General features: G+C 43.4%; 1 long non-coding RNA gene across 2 annotated transcripts in view; it reads right to left on the bottom strand.

Moving 5' to 3' along the window:
* The window catches only part of LOC142053520 (uncharacterized), a 35,924-nt gene extending 24,567 nt beyond the window's left edge, over positions 1-11,357 (bottom strand). The window contains exons 1-4 of one of the 2 annotated variants that reach the window (XR_012659245.1): positions 10,827-11,357; positions 9,650-9,750; positions 2,049-2,180; positions 338-1,003 (exon numbers count right to left, since the gene is read on the bottom strand). This is a non-coding gene — a long non-coding RNA (uncharacterized LOC142053520). Of the gene's footprint in view, positions 1-337; positions 1,004-2,048; positions 2,181-9,649; positions 9,751-10,826 lie in introns of those variants that run through there. The other variant, XR_012659246.1, reaches the window with a different exon arrangement.
* Positions 11,358-16,094: the final 4,737 nt, after the last annotated feature.

Raw genomic sequence — 16,094 nt, 5'->3', positions numbered from 1 at the left:
GGCTTGTATCAGGAATAGTGTGGCCAGCAGGAGTAGGGAAGTGATCGTGCCCCTGTACTCAGCACTGGTGAGGCCGCACCTCAAATGCTGTGTTCAGTTTTGGGCCCCTCAGTACAAGAAAGACATTGAGGTGCTGGAGCGTGTCCAGAGAAGAGCAACGAAGCTGGTGAAGGTTCTAAAGCACAAGCCTTATGAGGAGCGGCTGAGGGAACTGGGGTTGTTTAGTCTGGAGAAGAGGAGGCTCAGGGGAGACCTTATTACTCACTACGACTAACTGAAAGGAAGTTGTAGTGAGGGTGGGTGTTGGTCTCTTCTCCCAAGTAACAAGCGACAGGACAAGACGAAATGGCCTCAAGTTGCATCAAGGGAGGTTTAGATTGGATATTCAGAAAAATTTCTTCACAGAAAGGTTTGTCAAGCATTGGAAGAGGCTTCCCAGGGAGGTGGTTGAGTTACTATCCCTGGAGGTATTTAAAACTTGTGTGGATGTGGTGCTTAGGGACGTGGTTTAGTGGTAGACTTGGCCCTGTTAGATTAACAGTTGGCCTTGACGATCTGAAAGGTCTTTTCCAACCTAAAAGATTCTATGATTTTAACAGAATCATAGGGTACAAGAAAGTCTATTGTTTGTGTCTGATGGGGTGGAAGAGCCAGGAGGGGAGGGAAAAGGACAGGAGACACAACACAGTCAGGATTAATTTTCATTTCTAAGATTCCAAAGCTGACTTTACGATTAAAACTTCAGTCTTGGGTTCCAGCAGATATGCAGGGCAGCAAGCACCCTCCGTACAGATGTCTCAGAGTTGTGGGAGGTTTTAAGTTCAAAACACTGACTTCAGGAATCAATAGCCCTGGAAAGTGTTAAGAGAAAAGCTTTGGTATATATTGAAGATCTCAGAAAGAGGCGGGAGGGGGACTGCTGCCAAAAGCTCTTGGTTTCAAACTCAGTTTCTCTCAGAAACTCTGTTTATATTGCTGTTCATTAAAGCCGCAATTCCTACACCTGGAAAAACAGAGAGACAAAGGACAGGGATAGGATAAGGCTCTTTGTTTCAAACGACTGTTCACTTCTTGCATTCCCTCCCCTAGGTTTTTGGCGGTACATTCATAAGTGAAATAATTATTGACTGTGCTTCCCAACCTCAGTTTGGTTTAGGCAGTAACAAAGGCTTTTTTGGCAACTGAGCTTAATCTAGAAACTGAAAACAACGCTCAGTGTTTCTTAAAAACAAACAATGTTCTTACTGTTTGTTAAGGGTTTGGTTTTTTTTTTCTCCTCTGGTGCTATTTTGAGTTCTAGCATGTCTATTGTACACAGGCTGGAGCGCTCGCTCTGATTGTTTACAACAATTTCCCTCGTGTTGTCAGGCTTTTCTTCTATGAAGCATAATTTTGTAGGCAACATACAAAACAAGCTGCAGTGTAAACTTAATATGTGTGAAAAGTGTTGGCTCAACACCCCTCAAAACTGTCTCTAGCCCTAAAACTGTCAGTGAGAGCATGAAACACTCATGACAAGTCAGAAGCACAGTAGGTACCTACTTGGATTCAATGTTAAAAGACTGGTTTATTTTTGCAAATATGAAATCAAAAAGATCTCTCTAATTTCGGTATCTTTAGTATAGGCTCTAGTGGTTACCCAGATTTCACTCTGACTGTTGCTGAGCTCACTGTGGTCACAGCTGTTGTTGCCACCAACATGACGGAGACTGCTGATTTCAGGGCTGGAGGAGACTTTTTGGGTTGCAGTAGCAGGAATCTTAGTTTTTCTGGGGCAGCCATGCCCAGCTGGCCACATCTGGGAGCTAACAGTGGTAGAAGTGCTTTGTTCCATTGTGCTTTCATGTTCTCCACAAAAGGCCTATCCAGCTCACTTAATGCACACCTGGGAGTGCCTTATGGTCATAAGACAATGGCTTCCTGACTTTTTAATTACACTTCCCTGGAAGAGGGCTAAGCAATACAACGTCTCACTGTGGCGGTGGTTCTCCAAAGAAACAAGCAAAGAGCGAAACAGTGGGGAGTGTTCTTGTTATCTGTTCCCTCACCCTCAAAGACAGCTTGGTAGGTGGCTACAGCACACATCATGGCCCCTCTCCAGCCGTGTAATCCACCACACACACATCAGGCACTTCTACCAGCCCAGTCCTGCACTGTGGTCCCCTCATCAGACACCACTTCTGCAAGGAAAAGAAGTTTTGAGAAACATTGTCTGAAGGTTAAAAGGGGAAAAACTGTTTCCCAGCTCCACAGAAGCATGGGGACAATGCAAGTCTGGAAGAGTGGCTAACAGCACACATATCACTAAACCAGTAGTGATAGTAGGCCAGCTCCCACAACATATCCCATAGGTGGTTCTCAAGAATCGAACAGGGCAGTTTCTGTAGATCTTGAGCTGCTGTTTTCTAGCTCCTCCACGATTGCAGCTCTAGAGAATGGTTCTGCAGGTGGCATAAGGATTCTGCATTAGTTCTGATGTGTTGCCAGAATTTGGGCTTCAAAGCACAGTGAAGCTGGTGCTTGTTAACTTAGTAACCTGCACTGAAGAACTTGTCTCCTTGCTTCAGAAAGACCAGCATAAGACCAAGCACAGTTTGTGAAGTGGTTCACAATGTGCACACGCAAATTACTGAATGTGCCTGCTCCCCGATCCCCTACTGCCGCCACCACCATTGTAATACTTGATAGCAAGCACAATCCCTTCACTAGGACCATCCCTTGCTAGCCATTCTTCACTATGTAAAATGGCTCCTGGAAGGTGCTCTAATGAACACAGCCAATCTACGTACCAAATATAGTACCAAAGAAGGTCGATCTGTGGCTGGTCAAACCCAATGCTTAGGCTGTAAGAGAAGGGTGAGTTGCACCAGGTGCCAGAGTTGCTCTTTTCTCATTGGGTTTGCCAGACTCTGCCCATCATGTCCCATATATTTGCACATGCTGCGCTGGGGGTCACGTATTATTTTCAACTCTTTACCACCCACTATGGTTTGTTTCCTTATCCTCCAACCAGATAAGCCATTTGGTCACAAATGCAAGGTGAAACAAACCTAGCAGTTTACTACTAGTACTGCTGGCAGAAAGCTACAGCTAGGACATCTCTAAGGGATCCACATGTACTAAATACATCATACACAACCTTTTATCAGAAGAGCATTGTAGAGTTTCTAAGCTGAACACTGGGAAGTCAGGACAAGCCTGAGGTAAGGTTGCCTGTGCGGCCTTAATTTGGCCTCCTTGTGTGCCTATGTCGTATAAAAGTCTTTAATTACAGGCACATGCTGTCTTTTTCCACTAGTCCTTTGTTTCACCCAGTGCACAGAATGGACAATACTCACTTAATGAGCAACTAGTCACTATTTTATTTTTTGCTTGCTGCTTAGCATGTGGCCCCATCCTTTGTTTACCACATGCTTCTCAAATCCCGCTATGAAAACCTAATGATTAAGTTCCTTGTTGGGTGCTTCTGTCCTGCCTATCATTAGAGCATTTGATTGTTTCGTGAACATTGATGGCATTTATTCCCCTAACTCTACGGTATACTTATTATTTGATGAGTGCGTGTAGTATGGTACAACAAAGCTAAATACAGTAATTCTGAAAAAGATAAAAGCAAGCATGTAAGGAAAAATTGTACATGCGAGGGCCACACATGAACTGCTGAATATCTTCAGGTTAGAAGAGTGTGGCCCAGAAGGCATCCTCAACCAGTCTACATGAAAAGGACTGCTACTTAATGGATGCGTTATCCTGATCAGTGACAGCTCTAGTTCTTCTTATCCAGACGTTATCTCAACAGAAAATTTGGTACATGCATGCAGGTCTATATGTGTATAGGGACATTTAAGAGAAAAATATTGCACAAAAATAATATTTAAAAAATAGTCATTAGAGCACTGAAGCATGCAGTTACACTGTAAATTCTCCCTACTAGCTTCATGACCAAAGTCAGGGGCCAGCAGACAGGAACTTGAGTTATTTTCCTGTGTGCCCCTTTTCACAGTTAGAGTTGTAGCATGCTCAGCCCTGCAAGCTTGGGGACACCTGCTGAAATCCTCACTGATGGCTACTGCACAGACACATTCTCATTTTAAGTCATAACCACACCGGTGTAAAAGTTAGCCAACAAACACAGCTCTTGTGGATGGGTGTCTCATCTCTTCCACATGCTAACATGTGCACCTTCTCAGTAATAGAGAAAGGTCTGGCTTGGAAGTGCCACCCCAAATGGACAAGAACACTGTCACGTATTTAAGAGCTAGGAAAATTTTTACAAGTCATCATTGAAACAGAATGACAAAGGAAGGTATTTACAAGGCTTATAAATTTCTTATTAGGATGGATGTCACTGTGCCCAAGGTAAGAGCTGCCCCAACTTGAACAAAACTCAGACTTTCCTGTGAGCTGTTTCTGAACAACCAGAAGTAGTCATAACTGGAATTACCTCCCCCCAAATCTGAAACAATCGGGCTGGCCCCAAAAATGGTTAAGTAACTCAGAAATGGTGTTCTGGTAGACTGTATGATCACACAAGCCATCACAGAAAGGGAGATCCCTTTCTATTTACCAGTTGCTTAAGAGATGGTTAATAACACTGTCCAGTTTTCTGATGAGCTCAGAACCATTGAGACTGTCAGTTGTAGTGCATCTTAGATTGCCTCAAGAAAGAGGTTGGCTGCACTGTGACACCTAACGTTAGAAAGACAGTGGGGTTTCCCAAATAGAGTATGTACATGTTCTATGTGGAACACAGGCAAGTTAAATTCAAACTTTGTGGACATCTCAACTTTTCTGGAAGGCGGCAACAGACCCTGTGTTTCCTAGAGGTGTCAGAGGCATTATGTGTGCTACATGGCTGATGTGCCCGTGTGCTGGATACAGCTGACTTTGACCAAAAGAAGAGATATTTTGTTTAGCTCAAATCAGCATGGACTCTTTGGTGCATGTTTGCTTATGTTAGTCCAGTTTTCTAATCATAATTCTACTCATCTCCCCAAATGCATGCTATAATTTACTTTCAGTATGCACTCTTCCACTTCTGTGGAAAGCTAAGGGGTGTGCTTTCCTTCTAGAGAGGAGGAGCTTTCCAGGAAGGAATTGCAGTGAGTTGCTCAAGGAAACCACTGGCTTGCCAAATGGCTTGCCAACCTGAGGATTTCAAAAGGGAAAGAGAAATGGATTCCTCCTCCTCCTTTTTCTTTACTACTAAGTCTAAATAAAGAAACTTCTAACCACAGTGAGACATTGATTTTAAGTCTATCACTGAATCATTCTCCAATTCTTCAGTTGTAAGAGCTACCTAACTGGCAGTGACATAGTAAAAGAACTTTATTTCTCCAGGTACTACTTGGTGTGGTTAAAGAATACAGTAAAACTGAGACTAATTTGCTGTGAATGCTGGTGCACTAGACCATGAGGTTGTGTGTCAGTAGAAAGCTGCATGTGACATGCAGATTACATGCTATTTTTTATTGTCAAACTCAATCCTTCATTCAAATGAATACATTGTCAGAACCCTAATTATTTCTGTTAGAAATGCTGCAGCTTGATCAGAAAGGGGCATAAAGTGTCTCTCTGTAAATTCTTGATCATTGCATTACAAGCCATTTGTGAAATATTCCATCATTTAATTTACAACCTGTTTCTCCCTATGCAGGCTCTGATTACAGAATCATCAATCATTATACAGTATTAGCCCTGTGATGAACCATGCACTGGTTTTTTTTTAGCTCTGGCCCCAAAATAATGCCATTAGTTTCTTCCTCATTATCTCCTGTTCCTCATCACTGCTGACAGGCAAACTGGAAAATCTTGCCTTTTATTCTACCATCTTGCTTTTTTTCATCAGTGGGACTTTTGGGTGGATCCAGTAACAATCCTTCTGGCTTCATCTAGTGCTACCAAGTTGCATGGGCAGGTTTTAAAATTCTTCATTATCAAGCAATTGTTCTGTGCATGCATGGGAAGCTGCCTCCCTGATTGTAACTCTGAATGGAATTCAACTTGGATCAATGCAGAAACTTCATTAGGCCCAGCCCCTGTTGCTGCATGTCTACATGTAAAACGTGTAGCTTAATTATGCTTCGAGGGAACAAATGCACCAAAATAATACTCTCTCTTGGCATTGCTGGTATCTTCAGGCCAAGTCAGCACACTAGAATCAAGGTGGCTGGAGCATAATTAGAACTCTAGGACCAGAGAGGTCTGTATGTTTCCTTAGCTGGGATGGAAATGCTGACAACTGAATGATGTTTTAGCTACAATGTGACTTTTGCTGGATTTGTAAATTTGTAAGGTGATGTGATCCCAGTGGAGCACAGCCCAAAACAAGTCTGTGGAAACACTGGGTCTGGTAAGAACAGCTGGAGGTAGCTACCTGAGTAGCAAAGACAAGGGTCACACTGCAGGAAAATGTCTGAGTGCAAAACCAAAAGTCACTTTTCTAACACTTCATAACAACATAATTACAGATCCCACTGAGCAAGACCTGGAAACATTCCAGGTCAGGTTGGACGGGGCTCTGAGCAACCTGATCTAGTTGAAGATGTCCCTGCTTACTGCAGAGGGGTTGGACTAGGTGACCTTTAAAGGTCCCTTCCAACACAAACCATTCTACAGTTCTACGATAAGGTTTAGTACATCCCAGTAATGACACTGGGGCGACCTCACATTGCTGGGTGGCAGTTCAGACACTGCCTTTAGTGAAACCTTGCCCTAGATTTAACAGCCCAAGGCTATGGTATCTTTCCCACCCAACATTACGAGTACCTGGTGGAAGTGATCAGTGGCTCACAGCTCAGGCTGATCTGGCACTTGGAGCGAGAGAGAGGTGACAGCAATTCTCTCAGCAGGCTGCTACTGGTGAGCGTGTTCTTCATGGCTTATCACTGTGAGTGTAGCACAGCAGTGACATAACTTTCCTGCAAGATTTTTATGCCACCACCTTTGATTTTGTGCTGCCGATGTCAGAGTGTGTGTTATGTACAGAAGTGAATGCCATGACTGATCCACTCGATTCACCAGTGGAAAATTGTACCTCAGAGGACTGTAGAAGCCTCTGGAATGCAGGTAAAGACACTGAGTAGGGCAGATCTTCGAAGACTGGTTTAGAAGAAGCCTCTGAAATACTATGAATAAATTATATCTTTTGCTGCACATGGATTGGGAGTACAACAGCCAAATCTTGAACGGGGAGCAACTTCCCTGTAGAGAAACTACCACCAAGGTCTATTTGGGGTTTTTTTCAGCATTACTCAATACTTTCTACTTCTTTTACCTATTTTATGTCAGTGTTGGTGGATCTGAATTTTCTGTGAACTAAAAGCTTGGAACACTTTTGCTTTTATTCTGTTGAGACAGTCAGTTTAGTAAATTTCTTTAGTTTAATAAGGAAGGAGAAAGAGGCTGACCACCCTCCTTTGAGAAAATTTTACATTTGCCATTCCAGGATCCTGCTTTATTATGCTTTAATATGCTTTATTATGTTGTGTTCAACACATTGGCAGAAGTAATGTGATTAACATCAATATAAGATATTGTTTAGCCACATCATATTTCCTACTAACATGAATGAAAACAAACCCCGAATTGCAAATACTCCCTCTTCCAAAAAGCTTAACTCCTGGTTTTACTTCTCTATTACTGCCTCGTTCTATTCATTGAAATAAATGAGTAGCATAAGGCCCTGTTTCCATGAGGGATTTCTCTAAATGAATGCATTTTCATGATTTAGGTGATGATAATGGTGATGCCCAGCTCCAGCTGGAGTAACAGAAATACACAAATGGATGATCTTTGTGTACCTAGACCGCCATACCATACCACACCATCATTATCCATTAGAAAATCTTACCTGTGTGACTGTTTTGCAGTTTGTAGTATAAAACAGGGATGAATTTGCTAACAATTATTTTAAAGTGTAAGCTATTCAGAACCACTGAGCTCTGATTACACAAGAGCGCTTTACCTGTTAAGTACGTTCATTTCAGAAAAGAAATACATCTTAAAGCTGGGGGCTAGAAGAACTTTAAAACCCAAATGTTCTAGTGGTCAGGAGTCCGTAGAGAAGACTAGGGACTACAAGTGTAAAAGAAAGCCTCTGTAAGTGGCAACACACAATGTGGCTTATGCCCATGACCTTAACTGGAAAATTAGAAATTAAGATGATGAATGCTTCTAATGGTTCTAGATTTCACTGCATGTATTTTGTGATTACATCATAAAAAATAAATACCCATCTATTTCTAATACATCTCACTGAGTAACTCAGACAAAGCTGAGGCATGTTATCTTGCAGTGGAATTTGTTATCTTGCAGTGGAATTGAGAGAAACCTTTACAAGAAAACAATACTGAACAGATTACTTGAAGAGAAATTATTCCAGTTTAAAAAGCATACTTGGCACAAATACTTTAGTCAAACTTAACAGCTGAATGAGGTCTGTATGTGTTACCTGCTAACAGGTGAAGAGGTTAATGGAGACATTGGCATGAAAAAAATAAAAGGGGCTGCTGATCTGATGTCACCTAAGGTTTTACTGTTGCCCATTCTCTAACTCTTGTGGCCAAATGAGACATACGGCCACACTAGGACATGTAACTGCGACCCCCCTACTTTAAAACCACCGACCTCTTCCTGCTCAACTGAAAACCAATTTCTGTTAATCTTGCCTTGGGAGAGAAAGTTTTATTTGTTTCTATCATGAAGAGGGAGATAGGATACAGACGTTTGCAATGTATTCACCCAAAATAAAATCAAGGGGGGGGGCTGCATTCAAGGATTAAAACCACAAACATACGTGTTTATGTATCTCAAAGAAGCAACGTAAGAGGAAAGATAAGTTCTGAATTTAAACCCTTTAGAAGGGAGAATCGAACAGCAATGGAAAACAGAACTGTGAAGGTATTATCCATTCAAAGGCAAGAACACACGTGAAAATGACTACTAAACCCATTGTCACAAATGTCTTTGAGATCAGTGAAGCGGAGATATTTAGTGAGTTGGCATTGCTCAAAACCCACTAATCTCCATGAGCAGACTGAGATTCAAAGCAGACCAGAGAGCAACCCTTTGTTAATCATAATAGAGAATTTGCTGTATTCAAATGAAGTCACAGCAAAGTGGATGTGTGCCAGTGCAGCACCAGTGTTCCAAGAGAACAGCAAGCTAGGAAATTATAGACCCTTCAACTCAATGTCTGCAATTTGCAAAATAAAGAGTACAACCGAGGAGTAAGTTTGCAAAAGGCATGTTCAAACGGAGTATCATTCTCTGTAAACCACTTGCAGATAAGTAACAAGGATAGATGGTGCCGGTTAACTAATCTCCTTTTTGAAAAACTATGCTACGCTTAGGTATTAAACTTAAAATACTCAAAATAATAATTCATGTGACAGGCTGCTCACCTAATGCTCTATGGCAGAAGGGGTTAATTCTCCTCTAAAATCACTGTCTGTTATTCTGTAAGAACTACTTCACACTACTGCAAGAAAATGGTAACCTAGGTCCCAAGTCTCCTAAATTTATGTTTCGCAGGCAGCTGAACTTATGAGCAGCACAAGGGGCAATGTGACCACAGAAATAGAGACACAGGAAGAAACTGATCCAAATTTTTAAGAAAAGCTGTATCATGTACCTTCAGGACACTTACCTGTGTCATATGTTATTACGTCATTATCCCCAGCCTCCTTCACAAGGGTGTAAAGTCAGTTTGATTACCTACTTCTCTTCTCCCCTGTCCCAGTAAACTGCCTGTGAAGAAGAGTTACGTTCAAGGGAAAATTACGAGGAAATAAATACTAGAAACACAATTCTTGGTTTTATCTCTGCTATCAGTCATCGCCCCAGGGCTTCTCTCCCATTTCTACTACTGGATCCCCCTGCCCCCCTTCTTGTCTTTTGCTGTCCTTCCTCTGTGACTACAGCCATCCTCTACCATTCCTGTTGTTCCTTTTCTACTTTATTTCCCTGAGCCAATTCACTCTGCCTTTGTTTTCGGCTCTGAGACTGCGTTTATCTAAGAAACGTTCCAAATTACTAACTCAGACAAGGCAGTAGATGCTTCATTAAACTGTAGCTCAAGTGAAACTCATTATCTTGATATCTACACCAAACTTTTGCATTGTGTTAGCACCTTTTGAGCAAGTACATTTAACACCAAGAGGAGGGAAAGACTCCAGGAAGACTGGGGTTGGCTTCTCCCTGTGCTCCCCTCTTCCCTCCACCACCCTGCGGCTCCATTCCTCCCACAACAAAGCCTGCAGTAGCAGTTCATTCATATTTTTTAAAACCCCTGTTTATACACAAGTAAGTTTGTTCTGCAAACACTGGAAAATAACACTTTGTATTAGTAACACTTTCAGTAACCACAAGGTTTTCTTTTTGCTTACACAAAACATAGATTAAAATAAAACACACCATCACAGGAAGCCAGCAAAACAGAATAGCTTTTGTGTTTCTAAACAAAGCCCAACCATTTAGAAACCAAAAATTAATTAAAAGAACCTAGAAATTCAAGCCAAAACATTACACTTGGAAAAATAATCACAAGAAAAGGCTTAAAACACCGCCACTTCAAAATTCAGGTTTTCAATTTGCCTAGATCTTCCCTCTCAAAACAAAAGCAAAGCCCTAACCACCAGACAGAGATACAGATGTGATTTATTCTGCGAAATTTAAAGAGCTTTTGCTATTTCCTTGGGGGGGCGGGGGGGGTGTTGCTGCAGTTGGAGAACTGAACTTGCCACAGCAACTACTTGTGACCTTGGCTGCATCTTATACTAAGTGTATTCTACCCAAAACCCACAAGTTTAGTATCACATGCTTACATTTGTGTGATGTCTGTAAAACAGGTAACTGCAGGAGTACAGGAGTACAAACTGTCCCAACCGAAGCTAAGTCATAGCTTCCCAGTTAATCTATTTTAGATGAACAAACGCGAGGTGCGATTGAGCAAAGTTTGGGTGTTGTATCTATTTGCTGATTTCTGAGCTGTTCCTATCTAGTTTCCGAACTTTTTTCCACAGAGGAAAATTACAAAGGTTTTATTTGGGTATTCTTTTTTTTTTAGGGAAGCTGAAAGTCTTACAAAACCCTCCGATTTCAGTACCGGGGGCTTTAAGATGTGTGTTTATAATCAACTGCGGGACTGGTTGCTGCAGAGGCCGTACCTCCCGAGGGGACGGGAGAGGGGTGGAAGGTTGGCGGCTCGCAGAGGACGGGGGGGGGCCGGAGCCAGGCGCGGAGCCCGCCCGCCGGCCCGCCTCCGCCACCGCCACCGCGTCGGACACACGCCGTTACCGGTAACGGCGGGACAGCGCCCCGAGGGCGCCCAGGCCTTAACGCCTCCTTCTGCCTAGGACTGGGCGCTGGCGGTGCAGTCCCGTCCTCCCCACCGCCCCCAGCCCTGCGGTGAGCCGCCGCCGCCGCCTTCCCCTGAGCGCGGCGGGTGCCGCCTTCCCCCCCGCGCCCCCCGGCCCGCTCCGTCCCCGCCGTGTTGCCGCCCAGGCAGCGCCCCGGCGGCGGCAGCGCGGCCGCGGCCCGGAGGGCGGCAGGGCGGGAGGGCATGGCGGACCCCGCTGGTGACAGGGCCGCACATGTTTACGGGCCGCGCTCCGCCGGCAGGAGCAGAAATCTGAGGCAAAAGCTGAACAGGATCGCGGGCGGGAGCATGGAGCAAGGGCTGGGGGAGCCCGCCGGGGCCGCCTCCACGCACCCCCGAGCAGCGGGGCCCGGGCCGTGCGGGGAGAGCGGCCTGTCAGCCGCGGCTCGTCTTCCGTGTGGCAGCATAGGGCACGTTCCTGGAGGGGAAAGTCCCTTTTCCAGCGGAGTCCGCTTTATCTGTGCCTTTCCAGCTCCGTGGCGGGGTGGTTTGTTTTTTTGTTTGGGGATTTTTATGGAAAAGAGCAGGGTGGGAGACGCAGGAAGAGGTCAGCCGGATTTCCCCGTGGAGAACGGGGCAGCTCGTTCCTGCAAGGGGACAGAGGAGAAAAGCAGAACAAACAATCTAGAGCTGTCTATTTCAGCTTTTTAAAATTACTAGGGAAAAACAGGCCATCAAAAGTGTCAGTTTTTATGAAGGCTCCTAAGGAGTCGGCTGGAAGGAACACCTCCAGAGAAACTTCCATCAGGGAACTTCCCTGAAAAAAACAAACCAAAAATTACCTTTGATGAACCCTCTGTACTAGCGAGTAAATGTACAACAGGGAAAATGGCTCCTACATCTCAAGCTAGTGACTGGGCTTTCAGCTGATTAATGAAAAGATCTTTGAGGTCTGGGTGATTCTCAAGTTGTCTGGCTGGCTGGTGTTTCCCTTAAATTTTGGTCCCAGTGGTATTTACTTAAAGAGCCTTTAGCATCAATGTCAGTGAGGTATGCAAGTGAAAAGAAGTGTGGAGTGCCCCTTTCAAAGCAGAGTATGCACCTCCGACATTAAGAATTTATGCGAATAAAAGTATACTTTCATGATAGGTAGCAAGAGGATCAAAATAAAATTGTACACATTGCTTGATTTATTGGAGTAAATATTGCTGGCATTGACTGACGGCTATATAATTTTTTTTCTTGGTTCCAAAATATTTACAGTGGAGTTTTCACGTGAAAAGTGAGCCTGTAAGTAGTGTTTTATGTGGTCCTGTAATATTTATGTTTTCCTGAGTGCCTGATCTAATTTGTTCACTTTGAAAGGAACAGCTAGTTATTTTCTTTGTAATTGCTACCTCTGCAAATTCAGCCTTGACTCTAAGAATCAAGCTGAGTTCTTTGACACTTCACTGAGAAAGAGGAAGTTGAAATGCCAATCTTGCATTTTTCTATACATATTTAATCTAACTTACCGAGGAAGTTCCACCTAAATTAAGACAATTAATGAATATACTTACATAAAATAATATTTCAGTTATCATTGTTCCTTTTCTAAATCCCTCCTTTAATTCTGGTGCCATTTTGGGCGTCATTATTCACTACGTTGCTGTTACCATATATGAGTGAGCACAAACACCTTGGAAATTCCCCCAAGTAGTTTTTTTTGGGGAAAAAAATCCTTCTAGTGTGTGGTCAAACATTTGCATGACAGAGGCCTATGTTTTCTGTGTTGCTGCCCTTAATGTAGACTGATTATGGGGGTTTTGTCCTGTGCTGTTTTTGTTAAGGAAAAGTGTTTTTCCTCTCTCTCTCCCCCCTTCCCCCTTGCCATGATGGTAATTTTGGGCTAATTAAGTAGGAAAATGTTAGTCTTATTTTTTATAAATTCATCCCTTTGTCTTTCTCAGACTAGTTTATTTGAAAAAAGGGGAACTGTAATCATTGTATTAGTACTAGCATGAAACTGATGAGCTGACCTGTTTTTCTGGGAAACAAAGCCTCTTAAGAGACATAAACATGTAAATTGCTTGAAATTACTTCTCAACAACAGCAAAAACTTTGGGGAGGGGTTTTAAAAAAGCTGTGCAATTCTGCCTGATGTTCATTCTCTCACAGTCCAAGGATGGACTATCCGGAATTCCTTTCCATACCAGTAAGGTTATTCAGAACTAGTGAATGTTTCAGAGTGGTAACCAAAAAGAGTAATGTGTAACGGCTGATGAATTTTGCCGCTTCGTTCCAGTGCATGGCTGGCACTGGAACCTCCTTCAAGCAGAAGGCGTAGCCTTGTCTGCAGGGTGGCATTTTGCTGCACAACAGCCAGACGCAGAAGTGACCTTGCGCTCCCCGCTCTGTTGATGAGTGGGGCAGAGGCACGTCACAGAAGCGACAATTTCGCTTACTGAGAAGGGGGTCGGAAGGTTGCCACCTCTCCTTTTGAGCAGCATCTGGTAGACAATTTTCTGCCTAATATTGTCAATCATTCCCTTGTTCTTGAAGGTGCCTGACTGTCCTCCCAGCTGGAGTGAGAACTTCAATGATCACTATAAAGCAAAACAAATGCAAAGTTTACAAAGGGGGTGTGGAGAAGGCAGGTCCCCAAATAAAGAAGTTGGCAGGGGCTCAAATGCCTGGGATTATGAGAGAAGTGGAACACACACATGGTTAGTGCACATGCTGGTTTGAATGCTAAAGCTCACACAAATACATTTGTTGCGCACTAGAATGACAACTTGAGCAGGTTATGTTTTAAAAAAAAAGTTATTAAATGCACAGAAAATTGATGCTTTCTTTGCTTCCTGTTGCTGCTAGGCTTTTTTTAAAGGTAAGGAACTGAAGCGTAGCGTCAGTCTGGGAAGAGGTAGGAGTAGAGGGGATCTTGCCTCTAGTGATAAAAAGGTGGTATTCATGGACAAGGGGAAAAAATATTCAGAGACTAAAGGAAATAAATCAAGAAATGTATTCTTTCCTTGCAGGCACATCAGAAAAAAAAAGAAAGGGGGAAAAAAAAAAGCATCGATAGCCGAGGCAGCATTCCAGGTGGTCCAGCAAAACGCTCGCTGCAATGCATCCGCCTGCTCCTCTGAGACAAACTAAAGCACCCCGGTACTAGTCGTGCTTGTTCGCCATGGCTAGTGCTTGTTGCTGCTGGCAGCTGCACTGCTGCCCGATCGTCCCTGTGGAAGCAGTTCTGGGACCAGCGAGTGTGGTGGTTACAGAGCAGTGCCTCCCTCAGCACCACAGGAGGACCTCTGCTTTTCAAAGCCAAGGGTCTCCAAGGGTCTCCTCCCCCACCTTGGTGTCAGTCAAGCTTTGCCTGCAGTCATGATCACAGTATAAAGTAGCACTAGCTGAATGGAGCAAAATGTCAAAAAGATCAGTAAATAATTATATTAAAAATTAGATAAATATTTAACTGAAAGATGGACCGTATAAAATATTTGGAAAAAGCATGTATTGTAAGAAGACTCCACTGGACATTAATCAGTACCAACTAGTTAAGGCAGTGCCAGGGAAAGCTAGGTTTTCTCCTGTGGCTGGTGCACAGAACTGAACAATGGATTTACTGAAAGAAGTTAGACAATAATTATTCAAGATGAACTGCAAAGCCATCGCTGTAATTGACCTTCACAGATTGTTCTAGAAGAGCTTCTGGAGGGATACATGCTTACATACACATACCCTTCGAATTGCCTCTTATGTCTTTAGAGAGAGAGAGGCATTTCTTTTTTGGAAATACGAACTGATTGCTAAGGTTAGAGGCAAAGAAGCATCTGAGCCACTTCTGCTGTGTTGGAAAGCTGTATACACAAAGGGAGTGCAAATGTGCACATTAACTTTTAATAAGCTTGGAAATCATTGACATGTAAACAGTTATTACAAACAGAGCCTGCACTTCCGTTAGAGGCATATTATGCTGTAGGACAGTCATGAGATATCTCTCTTGAGCTAAGTGTTACCATATTACCCGTATATCACAAGAATTTGCTCGATGTCAGGACGTGGCTACGGGCCAGAATTGTTCAGCAGTTCACCCCAAGAGTGCTAAGACTGAGTCTCAGGGAAAAAAATGTTGATGGGTGATAGTGAATTATGGCTTGTGTTTGACTCTTAACTATTTGTGAATATAAAGATACTTAAGGGGACTGTATCTAGGACTCCCTGACTGTCCTTAGAAAACTGTCTCCATAATTTAACTCCCCTGGGAAGCACTGGAAGGGCAATATGGGTTCAGCTTCAGTTCCATTCATACTGCAAGTCAGACAGCATAGAAGAAATGGAGCAAACCGTAATTTTTATCTTTTGTTTGTATCAAATATTGTGAGAGAAGTTATTCTTACTACAGCTCCAATCTGGCTCGCCTGGGAAGTGCTAGAAATCTTTAACCAATCTGTTGTAGAGTTGTCAACACTGGCTTCTCATTGCATTCGATAACCCAGCAGGAGTAAAAGCATTAGCAGCTCAGATTACTAATCAAAAGTCACTATTCTTCCTTAAACCCCTTCCCAGGACTGCCCTGCCCATCAGTCCAGTGAACTCTGACCCGCCATTCCTTTTCCCTCCTGATCCCTCTCCACCAGAATTTGGTTACACTCTTCCTCCATCATCCTGCCCAGCTTTTCCAGGGCTCACCTGCCATCCTGCTCTGCTTTGAGAGCTGAGGAGCCATGACCTGCCGGAGTCCTGGGGGAGAAGAGGCGGCATCGTGGAGGATGAAGCAGCCTCTGGCAGA

The sequence above is a fragment of the Phalacrocorax aristotelis genome, chromosome 2 (genome assembly GCF_949628215.1).
Source record: "Phalacrocorax aristotelis chromosome 2, bGulAri2.1, whole genome shotgun sequence".
Lineage (NCBI taxonomy): Eukaryota > Metazoa > Chordata > Aves > Suliformes > Phalacrocoracidae > Phalacrocorax > Phalacrocorax aristotelis.
This window is presented reverse-complemented; position numbering and strand designations above follow the sequence as displayed.